Raw genomic sequence first — 15,353 nt, forward strand, 5'->3', positions numbered from 1 at the left:
CCAAGGACTGGGGTAGTGGATGCCTTTCTCCACTGGTTCTGGAGGGGGCTTTGTGCCCAGAGTGCTTCATCCTGCCGAGGACTGAGGTAGTGGATGCATCTCTCTACTGGTTCTGGAGGGGGCCTGGTGCCCAGAGTGCTCCACGTGCAATGTGGCCAGTACAATTCCCTCACCTGGGTGTGTGTGCCACGAGATTGCTGAGGTACAGGTAGCATGATACGCCATGGAGGCAGCGACATACCCTGCACTGCTGTGGCTTCGCATTCCACCTGCTGGTGACAACAGTGATGACAGTAATGCTTCATGGAAACTGCCCAGGGTCCTGGAACTCACCACCAGCCTCGGACCACTGACAACTGGGGATGGTAGGCATGTCAGCGGTGGTGCCACTGTAGAGGATGTCGCTGGGCCGTTGGCGGTGCTTGCGGCGGTGTCTGTCGTGGTGGTGCTTGCGGCGGTGTCTGTCGTTGCGGTGCTTGTGGTGGTGTCTGTCATGGCGGTGCTTGCGGCGGTGTCTGTGGCGGCGTGCTGGTGGAGAGGTCTGTGGCGGCGGTGCTGGCGGCTTGCGGCAGTGTCTGTCGTGGCAGTGCTTGCGGCGGTGTCTGTGGCGGCGGTGCTGGCGGAGGGGTCTGTGGTGGCGGTCCTGGCGGCGGGGTCTGTGGCGGCGGTACTGGCGGCGGGGTCTGTGGCGGCGGGCCATGTGTCAGCACCTGCTGAGGGTGAAAGCAGGAAGTCTCCTGCAGCCTCGGACGGCTGCCCACCGGGGAAGAGGCTGGGGACTGTCGCTGTGGCTGTAGACGTGCCAGAGGCGGTGCAGGGGGCAGTGCAGGTGGCGGTGTTCGCCTCTGTACAGGTTGGCATGGACGTGGACAGAAGGTGTGACACAGGTTCCTCAGTCTGTGCGACCATGCCCTCTCCTGACCTGCCCTTCAGTTTTTGGCCCTTCCCCACCTTTGATGGTGGCGCAGTTGTCTTGCCACTATCCCCTTTCGTTTTCGCTGACCCCTTGGTGGCTGGTGTTTTCGGCTTCTCCCTCTGAGATGTGGGCACCTTTTTCACCTTGGCAGGTGGCGGAATGTCCTTGCCCTCGCTACGTGGCACACTGGCAGCCCTGATGGTTGGCGCACTCCATGACCCCGCAGTTGCTGGCACCACTGTGCCTGGGGATGTGGTGGCTGAGGTGCTGGGCTGGGACCTGGAAAGCCTGGCCCTAGGGGAAGGAGGGGGGAGGAGGTGAGGGGCAGAGGTCAAGGTTTGACAGGAAAAGTTTTTTAGACACACTGGGACGGGTAGATGGAGGGGGTTTCGGAGTGGAGGAAGAGGTAGTGGTTGTAGGAGGTGTACGTCTGCTGAATTTGGGTGAAGGTGCATGGGCTGGAGGCTGTTGTGAGGTGGATGGCTGTTGGGTGGGTATGTGCCTCCGTTTGTGTACTTTGGAGGGCTCACAGACACACCGGGAGAGGACACTGTGGATGTGTGAATGGTAGTGGGGGTGGTGAGTGCACGTGAGCGGTGTGTGGTGATGGGCGTGCTGGTGATGGAGGTAGTGGCTGAGGATGTAGTGCATGCAGGAATGAGTGGAGACGAGACTGGGAGGGAGACGTGGAGGATGGGGACACAGTGGAGGAAGTGGATGCTGGTATGTGTGCATGGGTATGGTGCTTGTGTGAGTGCCTATGGGATGTGTGATCCTTATGTTTGCCTGAGCCACTGAGTGTTGATGTGTGTGCATGCTGGTCTGATGGTGTGCTTGGGATAGGCTGAGGTACAGGGGATTGGGTCTGGGTGGAGGAGGTTGGAGGGGGCAGGCTGGACACAGGGACAATGGCTGCCTTCAGTGCTGAGGCCAGAGCCTGAAATGCTCTCTTTTGGGCTGCCTGGCCAGAATGAATGCCAGCCAGGTATGCATTTGTTTGTTGCAAATGCCTCTCAACACCCTGGATGGCATTCAGAATGGTAGACTGCCCAACAGCGAGGGATCTCAGGAGGTCAATAGCCTCCTCACTGAGGGCAGCAGGGCTGACTGGGGCAGGGCCTGAGGTGCCTGGGGCGAAGGAGATGCCCACCCTCCTGGGTGAGCGGGTATGGGACACACGCTGATGGGCTGCTGGGAGGGCAGTGCTGGTAGGGGGGGTGGCGGCTGTACCTGTTGATGCGGTGGGCGCAGAGGGGCCCGCCACCGCAAGGGAGCTCCCATCAGAGGAGGAGTTGCTGTCGCTGGTCTCTGCTCCTGTCCTCGCCGTGGAGCTCCCCTTGCCCTCCATCCCACTGGTGCCTTCAGACTCCATAGCTTCACCCTCCAGGGCCAAGTGGGATGCAGCTCCCTCCTGCTCCGGTGCCAATGCTCCTCCGCCTGATGATGCTATTGCACACAAGAACAGGGAGACCACAAAAAGTGGGGGGGGGGCAGACAGAAGAAAAACATGTTCAGTGCATGCAGCACCACTACCGTTGGGGGACACAACAGACAGTGAGCAGTCCTCTGCACTACACCATGCACTTATAGTTCCTAGATTAATCACTTGCCCATGGGGTACGAGGCCTATGCCCAATTGCTGCACACCTGGAAGTCACAGGAGCCTGACTAGGTGTAGATGGCACTAACCACTAGTGGGGTTGGGGTGCCACACAGCCTGCCTCACAAGGGACCTTGACTACCACGTTCGCCCTGGCCTAGGGGAACCCACTGGCCACCTCCCCCGCCCAGACACCTCGTAATGTGTGCAAAGTCAGCTGAATGAGAGTGTACTCACCCCCTTGGGGCTGTTGTGATGCCCTCAAGCGCCCATCCAACTCCGGATAGGCCACCGCCAGGATCCGGAACATCGGGGGGGGTCATGGTGCGACGGGCACCCCTCCCACATTGGGAGGCCATCCCCAGCTGGGCCTCCGCCGTCTTCTTGCTCCAGCGGCGCAGGTCCTCCCATCTTTTCTGGCAGTGGGTGCTCCATCTGTGGTGGACCCCCAGCGTCTGGACGTGCTTGGCGATGGTACGCCAAATACCCTTCTTCTGGTGGGCGCTGACCTAGAGGAATGGAACAGAGGGAAAGGAAATTACTTACCCGTCCGGACCGTCATACTCATTGCCCGCCGTTCCCACCCTTGTCCTGATGCACATACACTCACCATCCGCACATGCAGGCCTCAGCCCCACCTCATGTATCTTTCATCCACACCACTCAAAACAGGCATTGCCCATGCAGCATGCTCACAGTGTACTCACCTGTTTGTCTGGAGGACCGTACAGTTGCGTGTACTGGGGGAGGACCCCATCCACTAGTTTCTCCAACTCCTACGAAGTGAAGGCAGGGGCCCTTTCCCCAGACACATGAGCCATCGTCGCTTCCAGACTGAGGTCACAGCAGCACTTGCAGTGTAGGTCCTCTCCTGTTGAAGGTCAGGTGTCAAGTGAGTGAACAGACAGAAAATGGCGGTCACATCCGCAGCGGTGCGTACCGTCACCGCCGGCGTACATCATCATTGGCTCCTCGGACCCATAAGGCCCAATGTTAACCAATGCAGAATTGCGCCGCGGTCTTCGACCGCCCACTCTGACGGTGTACAACGCCAGCGCAGTTACCTCATATCCCCTTGTCCCACCTTACAGGTTATTCAGCCGCCATTGCAGGGGTCCACATGGCATTAATAATAACTGCATCACACATATGTAGGCCTGGAATACACACAGTTACATGCACATTGCGGATTAATAAATTTGTGCAAATTACATTTTGGGATACCTCAGTGTTGGCTGAATCTCTGCTCGCTGTTCTCCTCCATAGGGCACGTCTGCTGGGGCAGGTGATGAGATGGCGGCATCCTCTGGTGTACAGGCCGCTGGTGGACCTGTCGACAATGGAAGAGAGACACATAATAGTCACATACAGACTTGATCGTACAACAATCCAGGAACTGTGTGCCCAGTTAGAGCCCGACCTGATGTCAGCTATCCGCCATCCCACAGGGATACCCCCTCTAGTGCATGTCCTGTCAGTACTCCATTTCCTGGCAAGTGGTTCCTTTCAAACAACAGTGGCCATTGCTTCAGGGATGTCCCAGCCAATGTTCACTAATGTGTTGTCCAGAGTGTTGTCTGCCCTGCTGAAACACATGTGCAGCTACATCGTGTTCCCTCATGTGGAGGATTTGCCCACAGTGAAAGGTGACTTCTATGCCCTGGGACATATCCCCAACATCATTGGTGCCATTGATGGGACACATGTGGCATTAGTAACCCCCGCAGGAGTGAACAGGTGTACAGAAACAGGAAGAGCTACCATTCGATGAATGTGCAGATGGTGTGTTTGGCAGACCAGTACATCTCCCATGTGAATGCCAAGTTTCCAGGCTCAGTGCATGACGCTTACATTTTGAGGAATAGCAGCATCCCTTATGTGATGGGGCAACTCCAGAGGCACCATGTGTGGCTAATAGGTGAGGCCAAGGACCCAATACAGTGTGAATAGGTGTCTGGGTATGGGGTTGTCCCTACGGGTTAGTGTGTGTTTAACACTTGTCCCTCGCTATTTGCAGGTGACTCTGGTTACCACAACCTGTCATGGCTACTGACCCCAGTGAGGAATCCCAGGACAAGGGCAGAGGAACGCTACAATGAAGCACATGGGCGAACTAGGAGGGTGATCAAACGAACCTTCGGCCTCCTGAAGGCCAGATTCCGGTGCCTCCATATGACAGGTGGTTCCCTCTACTACTCACCAAAGAAGGTGTGCCAGATAATCGTGGCCTGCTGCATGCTGCACAACCTGGCTTTGCGACGGCAGGTGCCTTTTCTGCAGGAGGATGGGCCAGCTGGTGGTCTTGTGGCAGCTGTGGAGCCTGTGGACAGTGAAGAAGAGGAGGCAGAAGAAGAGGATATCGACAACCGAAACAACATAATCATGCAATACTTCCAGTGAGATACAGGTAAGAAGATGTCACTGCCTCCCACATCTCATACAATTTTTGGAGCTAGAATAAGTCTGTCATTTTCACTCAGTGTATGGACCCTGACTTGTCACTTTGACTTTCCATTTCACAGTTGTGGGTCCCACTTTGTGTCCTCTGCTATATTTCCTCCAGGCCTGCAGCTGTGTTACATCGGTATGTGTACAAGTAAATTGACATTGCTATATTCCATGGTTATTGCAATTACACGTTTGTGAAAGCACAGACTGACTCCAGATTGTTTTGTGATTGAAGTGTGTTTATTTCTGTTCAAATAAGTGGAGGGGGTTGTAAAATGGGCTGGGGGGATGGTGGAGGAATGTCCATGGCAGAGTCCAGTCTATTTGTTTCACAGGTGCATTGTCCAAAGGGGCATAGGAAGTGGAGCAATGGCAGTTGAAGGATGGACAGGGTGACAAAGTGGGACAGAAGGGTGACATTCAGGGGGGTCTCATTTCCTGGCGGGGGTCTTGCCAATGTTCTCTGTCTTGTTCCTGGATCTCAGTGACCGTTTACGGGGTGGTTCTCCATCTGCAGGGGGTGGGGTGCTGCTGACGTGTTCCTGTGGCGGTGCCTCCTGTTCACTAGCGCCGGCAGAGGTGGAGGGCTGTTCATCATCCAGACTAGTGTCAGGGGCCCCTTGTTGTGCCACCGTGTCCCTCCTGATGTTGACAAGGTCTTGCAGCACCCCTGCAATGGTGACCAGGGTGTTGTTAATGGACTTCAAGTCCTCCTTGATCCCAAGGTAGTGTTCCTCCTGCAGCCGCTGGGTCTCCTGAAACTTGGCCAGTACTGTTGCCATCGTCTCCTGGGAATGATGGTAAGCTCCCATGATGTTGGAGAGTGCCTCGTGGAGAGTGGGTTCCTTGGGCCTGTGCTCCCCCTGTCACACAGCAGTCCTCCCAGCTTCCCTGTTGTCCTGTGCCTCCGTCCCCTGAACCGTGTGCCCACTGCCACTGACCCCAGGTCCCTGATCGTCCTCTGTTAATGGGGTTGCCTGGGTTCCCTGTAGTGGTGGACACACTGCTGATTAACATGTCCTGGGGACAGAGGGCTGGGCCCGCTGGGTGGGTGCTGTGGTGGTGTTTCCTGAGGGGGGAGGCTCTGTGATGGCTTGTGAATGTGTCAGGGGAACCGACTGTCCCGAGGTCCCTGATGGGCCGGGCTGGTCATCTTGAGCCTGCTGTCATCACTGTGGGTCTCTTTTGTGGGGGGACTGGCTATGTCTGGCACCTCCTGTCCAGTGGCGTTGGGTAGGGGTCCTGTAGGGGTGTAAAGGCATGATTATTGCATCTGTGTGTGCCATTGTGTGGAATGGGTGAGTGACCCTGTACTCCAGTGCTTGTATTCTTGGCTTGGTCCTTGTGTGATAGTTGGTTTGGGATCTGTGTGGGCATCTGTAGTGGACATGCTTTGGTGATGGGTGTCCATGCATTGGTGTTACATACAGGGCTTGTTTTTGGTATGTGTGGGTTGGGTTGGTGGGGTATCTGTGGGTTCTTGGGGTGATGGGTGTGAGGGTAAGGGTGGGGTATGTGATGGCATGCAGGTAGGGTGGGAGATAAATAAGTAAAGATTTGCCTTACCAGAGTCCAGTCCTCCTGCTACTCCTGCGAGGCCCTCAGGATGCTGTATTGCCAAGACTTGCTCTTCCCATGTTGTTAGTTGTGGGGGTCCACCGCAAGTCCTCTGAACTGCAATCTGGTATCTGGAGACCACGGAACGCACCTTCCCCTGTAGGTCGTTCCACCTCTTCCTGATGTCATCCCTAGTTCTTGGATGCTGTCCCACTGCGTTGACCCTGTCGATAATTCTGCGCCATAGCTCCATCTTCCTTGCAATGGAAGTCTGCTGCACCTGTGATCTGAATAGCTGTGGCTCCACACGGACGATTTCCTCCACCATGACCCTAAGCTCCTCCTCAGAGTACCTGGGGTGTCGATGAGGTGCCATGATGTGGTGTGGGTGATGTGTGAGGTGGTGTCTGTTGTGATGTGTGAGGGGATGTGTTGGTGTGTGTTGTTTGAGGTGCGTGGATGTTGTGTAAGTGATGGTGTTGTGTGTCTGTGGATGCTGGTGTTGTTATAGGTAGTGTCTCTCTGTGGCCTGCTTTCAAATTTCTGGTAGTAAGGGTTTGTGGGTGATGTGGGTGTGTGCTTTATATTGGATTGGGTGGGTGAGTGTGGTGTGTGTATGTGTTGAAAGGTGTGTGTATTTCGATTTGTCCAATATGGTTGTGTTTTGTAAGTGTGTGTGTATTTTGAGCACAGCGGTGTGTACCGCCAATGGATTACCGCGGTTGAAAGCCCGCCGCGTTGATTCGTGGGTCGTGATACTGGGGACGTATTCCTGTTGGCGTGACGGTGGAGGTTTTGTTATCGTCAATTTATCACTGACCTTTGGTGTGGCGGACTTGTGTGGGTGTCTGTATTATGGCAGAGTCTGAGCTGTGGGTCGTAATACCTGTAGCGGAATTCCCCGGCCACAGCGGTATGTTGGCAGTCTTCTGTACGGCAGTAAGCGGCATTTACCACCAGGGTTGTAATGAGGGCCTAAATGTGAAAATAGTGCTTAGAAGTCACTAGCGGTCAAAAGGTTACTTGAGTTTAGGAGCGACCAGTGCAAAGTCAAAATACAGGCCAACCACAATGGAGGGTAGGCCGGCTACAGAACCCATTAAGGTCTGCTAAAACATTACCTTTGGAGGAGCAAAGCTTCCTCAAGAAGGGCAGGATGCATTGGTTTTCCTGCCGCACTCAGGGCTCTGCATCGGCCTGGGGCTCTGGAAAAATGAATGCAATGTATTGTTGGTAGGCCGCGCAGATCGTTGTCGTCACGCATTGCAGCCTGTGAATCTGCTGTCATTGGGCAGCCGCTGCATCACCAGTGGAGATGCAATGTGTCAATTTCTTTGCCCCACTTAGGGCGATGCATCACTTTTTGGAGACTGTAGCTGCAAAACTCTCTTCTGAGGCACAGGCTGGAGGGGGCTGGAGGGGGCACCTCAGGCAAGGGTAGGACTCACAGATGACAAAGTCCAGCAGCACCAGGAGAGTTGCAAGCAGTCTTTGATGTCCCTGAGATTGTAGAAGAACAGGAGACAAGACAGAAAGCCCTTGGAGATGCTCTGATTAAGCAGGATGGGTCCAGGTCTTGTCCTCAGCAGGGCAGAGGTCAGCAGGCAGCAGGACAGGCTCAACAATGCAGAGAAGCAGTTCCTTGGAATAATCAGTCCAGGCAGAGTGGCAATCCTTACATCACAGCAGTCTTTACTCCAGCAGAGTTCTTCCCAAGTCCAATAGTGATCTGATTTCAGGGGCTCAGAGACCCAGTACTAATACCCAAAAGTGCCTTTCATGTGGGGGATTATTTCAAAATATCTCTCAGAAGTGAACTGGTCCCCCTTTCAACCCAGTCCTGGCTCCAGACTATCAGTGGGGGTAATCAGCCCTTTGTATGGGCTCAGGCCACTAACCTTTGAAGTGTAAGTGTGAGCTCTTCCCAACCTCCTACCAGGAAGACTCTTCAGTACGATGGTTAATGCAGATGTAGTTGAGTACCTTGTGTTGTGGGTGTCTGAATGGAAAGCACAAAAGTACCTGTCGTCCAGCCCATGCCAGATGTGTATTGGAGACAGGCTGTCAGGCACACATAGCAGTGAGGGCAGAGAAATGCCAAGTTTCCAAAAGTGGCATTTATAAAATAGTTTTAATGAATCTGGCTTTACCAGTAAAGAGGATTTATCATTAGTATTCCCGTGATATGAAACATGATACAGCTACTCCTTTCTGATCAGGAATTACAGTTTAAAAGTATATTAAGGAATTCCCAATGTTGGCCAATGAGAGGAGCAGGCCTCACAGTAATGAAAAATGACTTTTTTCATTACCAGGACATATAAAACTTAAAAGTACATGGCCTGCCTTTTACTTACATGGCACCCTGCCCTATGGATTACATAGGGATTACCTCAGCTGTGATTTAAATGTAAGAAAGGGGAGGTAGAAGGCTTGGCAAGAGGTTGCCAGGTCAAAGTGGCAGTGAAACTGCACACACAGGCTCTGCAGTAACAGGCGTGAGACATGTTTGCAACGCTACTTAAGAGGGTGAAACAATCATTGCTACAGGTCCACTAGAAGTATTTAATTTACAGGCCTTGGGTAAATGGTATACCATTTTGTTAGAAATGGGGTCTTTGGTTGGCAGTCAGGTTACCCCCTTTCCAAGCAAGGACCCTCACTCTAATAGGGAAAAGGAGAATCACCCTCAGTTAACCCCCGCTCACCCCTTTGGTATCTTGGCATGAGCAGGCAGGATAACTTCAGAATCAATGTGTAAAGTATTTGTACTTTACACAGACAGACACAGTAATATAGTGAATAAACTACAAAATGGACACCACACCAGTTTAGAACAATAGGTAATATTTCTTAAATCAAACAAGACCAAAACAACAAAAATCCAACATACACAAGTCAAGATATGAATTTTAGAAAGAATAAGAGTCTTAATCCTTGGAAAACAGTGAGAATGCTGTTGTTACACAAAATACCTGATTAGCATAAAAAATAAAGCTGCACGGGCGAGCGTATGTCGAAAAAGGCCAGAGATGCATCAATTTCTCACTCGCATGTAAGGCAGTTTATCGTTCCTTCTCAGGTTGGGTTGGCATGTGTTTTTTCTTCTCTCCCGCAAGAGAGCGATGCGTCAATTCCCAGATGGGGACCTTGGGTCTGGGTAGGCTTTGCATTGATTTTTCACACCCAGCGATGTTGCGTTCGAGTTGCATTGTGTAAGGAAACCACGCTGCATGGGGCTTGCATCATTATCAGCAGCCGCTAGCAGGTATTGCATGTCGTTTCTCCAGCCGCGATGTGTTGATCTCTCAGCCGTGATGCAGATGGAGCGTCGATTTTAGCTGCGAGGCATCCAGCGCATTGTTTATCTGCTGAGTTGTGGATGGTGCGTTGAAAATGTCCCCGCATGGATTTCTGTCCTTTTCCACCAGCTTCACTTTTCAGGGGCCCAGAGACAGGTTAGGGCACCACTTAGCAGGGCAGGAGTATCAGCAGAGAGTCCAGGTACTGGCAGAGAGAAGTCTTTGATGTCCCTGAGAGTTCAACAACAGGAGGCAAGCTCAGTTCATGCCCTCGGAGATTATTCACCAGTGGGAAGTCACACAAAAGTCAGCCTTTGTCCTCAGGCAGAAGCAGCTACTGCAGGCCAAACCAGCAAAGCACAGTCACAGGCAAAGGGGCAGTACTCCTTCTCCAGCTCTCCAGCTTTTCTCCTTGCCAGAGGTTCCTCTTGGTTCCAGAAGTAATCTTGAAGAAATCTAAAATCTGGGGTTTTGGGTCCAATACTTATACCCCTATCTGCCTTTGAAGTTGGTAACCTTCAATGCAAAGTCTCTCTTGTTTGCAAGATCCTGTTTTGCCCAGGCCAGGCCCCAGACACACACCAGGGGGTTGGAAACTACATTGTGTGAGGGAAGGCACAGCCCTTTCCGGTGTGAGTGACCACTCCTCCCTCCCTTCCTAGCATAGAAGGCTCATCAGGATATGGAGGCTACACCTCAGCTACCTTTGTGCCACTGTCTATAGGAGAGGGGTAAACAGCCCAACTGTCAAACTGACCCAGACAGGGAATCCACAAACAGACAGAGTCACAGAATGGTTTAAGCAAGAAAATGTCTACTTTATAAAAGTGGCATTTTCAAACTGACAATCTAAAAACCAACTTCACTAAAAGATGTATTTTTAAATTGTGAGTTTAGAGACACTAAACTCCACATTTCTATCTGCTCTCAAAGGGAATCTGTACTTTAATAAGATTCACAGGCAGCTCTCATATTAACCTATGAGAGAGATATGCCTTGCAATAGTGAAGACTGAATTTAGCAGTATTTGTATGTGTTTGGACATGTAACACACATCAATGCATGCCCCACCTTTAATATACTCTGCACCCTGCCTATGGGTCTACCTAGGGACTACCCTAGGGGTGCCTTACATGTATAAAAAAGGAAGGTTAGGCCTAGCAAGTGGGTAACCTTGCCAAGTCGAATTGGCAGTTTAAAACTGCACACCCAGACACTGCAGTGTCAGGTCTGAGCCATGTTTACACGGCTGCTAATGTGGGTGGCACAACCAGTGCTACAGGTCCACTAGTAGCATTTGATTTACAGGCCCTGTGAACCTCTAGTGCACTTTACTAGGGACTTTTTAGTAAATCAAATATGCCACTCATGGATAAACCAATCAGCAATACAATTTACACAGAGAGCATATACACTTTAGGACTGGTTATCAGTGGTAAAGTGCTCAGAGTCCTAAAGCCAACAAAAACAGGTCTGAAAAAATAGGAGGAAGGAGGCAAAAAGATTGTGGATGACCCTGCAGAAAGGGCCAAGTCCAACACGTTAAAAAATATGCCATTTGTGGATACACCAGCATGCACCTTAGCACTGTTCAGTGGTAAAGGGCTCAGAGTCAAAAGGATACAGCAAAACACAGGAGTTGAAAGGCAAAAAGTCTGGGGAAAGACCACCCTAATGATGCCAGGTCTAATAGTTGCATAGGGCCCTTTAAGGTTTTGTATAAAGAGATGAAAGCTGCAGTCAAAGCACTGCCTTTGCGTGTATTTGATGTAGATGCAAAATAACTATTCTGCAGGAGTCAATGATTTAACTCAGATATTTGTATTCTGTAAACCTCTAAACTGGCCTATTTTAGGATCCAGTATCCCTTCCTATTTTTCATATATTATAATTATATTGGTTTGATTTAAGTTGACTTCTAATTTGTTGAGAATAATATATGCATGTAACCTCATAAGGAGCCTTTGAAGACCAATTTGCATTTTATTTAAGATTAGACCGCATGGTTGCCATACAGCACACATGAAATTAATTTGCTCCCCAACTTTGGAGGATGTGAGTGTATATCCTTCAAGTCATTGGAATGGTCAAGCAAAATAATTTAAATAGTTGTGGAGCAAGCACAGCACCCTTCTTCAGGCCAATGGATGTTCGAATTCTGCGAAACATCTGCATTCCATCTCCGATCTTCACTCCAGTCCAAGTGTTGCTGTACAAATGTTTCATGGCTCTTAGTAGATCTGCTGGGATTTCCCAGTTTACCAATTTTGCCTATAATAAGATTTGAGGAACGCTGTCAAATGTGGATATAAAATCCACAAAAGTAAGCTAAGCGGATGTGTCCAGCCTTATATTTCTTTTGATATTTTATTTATAAGGTGACAAGAATAGAGTAACCATCTGTTACCCTCAGAGGTCAACCTGAACCTTTTGACTCAGATAGGAGTCTGATAACGTCCTAACAATCAACCTTAACAATATCAAATCAATAGACTTCTATTTCATTTTTTGGAGCCAGTAATTTATACACACCATGACCAATGTGGCCATGAATCACCACACCAGTTTAATAAAGTTCAAACATGTTTTGCCCTTCAAATTAACAATGCTAAGATCACATAAATAATGTGCAAAACCAAGTGATAGAGATACAAGAATGACACAGGCTGACCAGATCATTGGAAGAATCTCAATCTAGACAGAATATTTTATCATTAAACATTCACAAACCACAATGCAGAATAATAACAACAACAACAGTTGAATGCTGGAAACAGAATACATTTAGTTATCACAGATTAATTGCTTACAATCAAATTATATAAACCAGTTGAATTTAGATTTTGGCATCCCTAACTATTACTCTAAGTCAATTAGAATGTTTGGGCTCCATGCATAAAGGAAAAGTAGACAACATTTTATTTGGAAAACATCTGTTTATGGTGCTAACTAAAATAGCGATTGGATTTTCTAAAAAAAAAAACAAATGCACATTTGGGTATACCTCTCCTAAATGGATCAGCAAGCACCGACATCCTCATCAGCTGAGCATCTTTTGGTCTTCTTCGTTGGGCAGTAGCATAATAGGGAACAGCTCAGTATTGTGTGGCCTTAATGCATCTGAACTGATAGAAAAATAGGCAAAGAGCTAAGAAACATAACACATCCTTTCACTAGCTTAGAAAAAGGAAATGTGAGCTTACATCACCTAAACTGTGCTATAATAAATCCTACAAAGCAACTAAGTAAGTTTCAATAGTCAGACTATGGGGTGTTTTAGTGTACAACCAATAAACTCTGATTTGCACTCCAAAAATATCTTACTTCACTTTCTGCACCCCTGATTGGCTCATCTTCTCTGTTCCTGTTCACCATTTTCCTCTCAAAAATAACAGTAACGCAACGTAGAAAAACATTACACGAGCTTCCTGCCAAGAAACTAAAACTCAAACAAGTATAAATATTGTAATGTGAAACATGACATTGAGCACTGAAGTCTATTGTTTAGTTTGTACCTTAGTATCTCATCTCAGGAAACAAATACAACAAGCAAGGAACATAACTTTTTCACAGTGAGCAAGTCACACAGGATGCTTGAACAGAACATTATTTTGCAGAGTTAATACTCTTTAGGCATCGTGCCTTAGAAAAATTATTAAAACTTGAGGCCTTTTAAAGTGATGCTAAAACGTGAAGAGTAAAACATTTCATAATATTTCAACTATTAATCCCTTTAGAGCATATTAATACTTAATTTTCAATACATTTAATTCTTAGTAAGCAAAATACATTTCCATTAGACAGTTGTTAATTAATATCAATATATGTTGTTTATGGTGTCCACCATATCAGCTACACGTTTTATTTATTAATACATGGATTAAGTTAAGCCTTTTAATACATGTTATTTCACTATTCTTAATGACACAGTATTTATTAATAATGCTTGTACTCCAGCAATCCCTCCTCCGATGACTATCGGCCTGATTACAACTTTGGCGGAGGGGGTTAATCCGTCTCAAATGTGACAGATATCCCGCCCACCGTATTACAAGTTCCATAGGATATAATGGACTCGTAATACGGCGGGCGGGATATCCGTCACATTTGGGACAGATTAACGCCCTCCGCCAAAGTTGTAATCAGGCCATATGTGTTGTCACAAAATAAATACTTCTAAATACTTGTATTAATACTTGTGAGGCAGCTCAAAATTTAGGCCCTTATTACAACCCTGGCAGTAAATCCAACTTACCGCCACGGTGACAACCACCAACGTACCACCGCAGTGGTGGATTTCCGTTCACCATATTATGACAAACACACCAATCCAACAGAAGACAGCCACATACACAAATCCACCAGGCCAAAGGTCAAGTGATAAAGTGGTGGTCCCAAAACCCATACCGTTACGCCAACATAACAACACACATCATATTATGACCCACGAATCACCACGGCGGACATTCAACGGTGATAAACCATTAGCGGTACATACCGCCGCGCTCAGAATGGACACCCACATACAAAATAACACCGCATAGGCCGATACCAAAAACACACACCTGACATCCATACACACACCACACCCACTTACCCACAGCACTATAAAACACACACCCACATCACCCACAACCCTTTACAAACAACAATTACTAGCAGGAGACTGAGAAGAAGAGCACAGAGACAACTAGACACACACGCCACATACACCCATACACTCCTCACGCACTCCACATCACACACCCCACCACATTACCCAACACACCCTCACCAACACACATCACACAACACCCATGGCACCACAAGGCACCCCTGTTTCACTGAGGAGGAGTTAAAGGTCATGGTGGAGGAAATTGTCAGGGTAGAGCCACAACTACAGGTACAGCAGATATCTATAGCAAGGAAGATGGAGCTATGACAGAGAATCCTGGACAGGGTCAATGCCATGGAACAGCACCCAAGAGTAAGGCACAACATCAGGAAGAGGTGGATCGACCTACGGGGGAAGGTAGGTCCATAGCAACAAGTCACCAGCTCGCCACACAGAGGACTGGTGGTGGACCCCCACCTCCTCCCCCACAGCTCTCAGCATGGGAGGAGCAGGTACTGGCAATACTGCATCCTGAGGGACTTGCTGGAGTAGCCGGGGGACTGGACACTGGTAAGTCAACATTTAACACTTCTCACCCCCCCAACTGCATGCCATCACACCCCCTCACCCTCACTCCCATCACTCCACCCCACACACTGCACCTACACATATGACTAACCACAATGTCCAGCCCTGCATGCCATACCAATGCAAGGACAGCCCTCCCAGCCCTGCATGGACACCCATCTGTAAAGCTTGTACAGCATTGGGAAACTAACAATTTCACAATACATCACCATACACAAGCAAAAGCTGGCATGGCAACACTAACCATGGAGGGGAAGCTAAGGAAGTACAAATGTCATACACTTGAAGCATAATAAATCTCTTGCATCCCCACAGATACCCCAGCCAATGTCAGTGGAGAGGAGTTGC

This window comes from Pleurodeles waltl, chromosome 1_1 (assembly GCF_031143425.1).
Source record: "Pleurodeles waltl isolate 20211129_DDA chromosome 1_1, aPleWal1.hap1.20221129, whole genome shotgun sequence".
Classification (NCBI taxonomy): Eukaryota; Metazoa; Chordata; class Amphibia; order Caudata; family Salamandridae; genus Pleurodeles; species Pleurodeles waltl.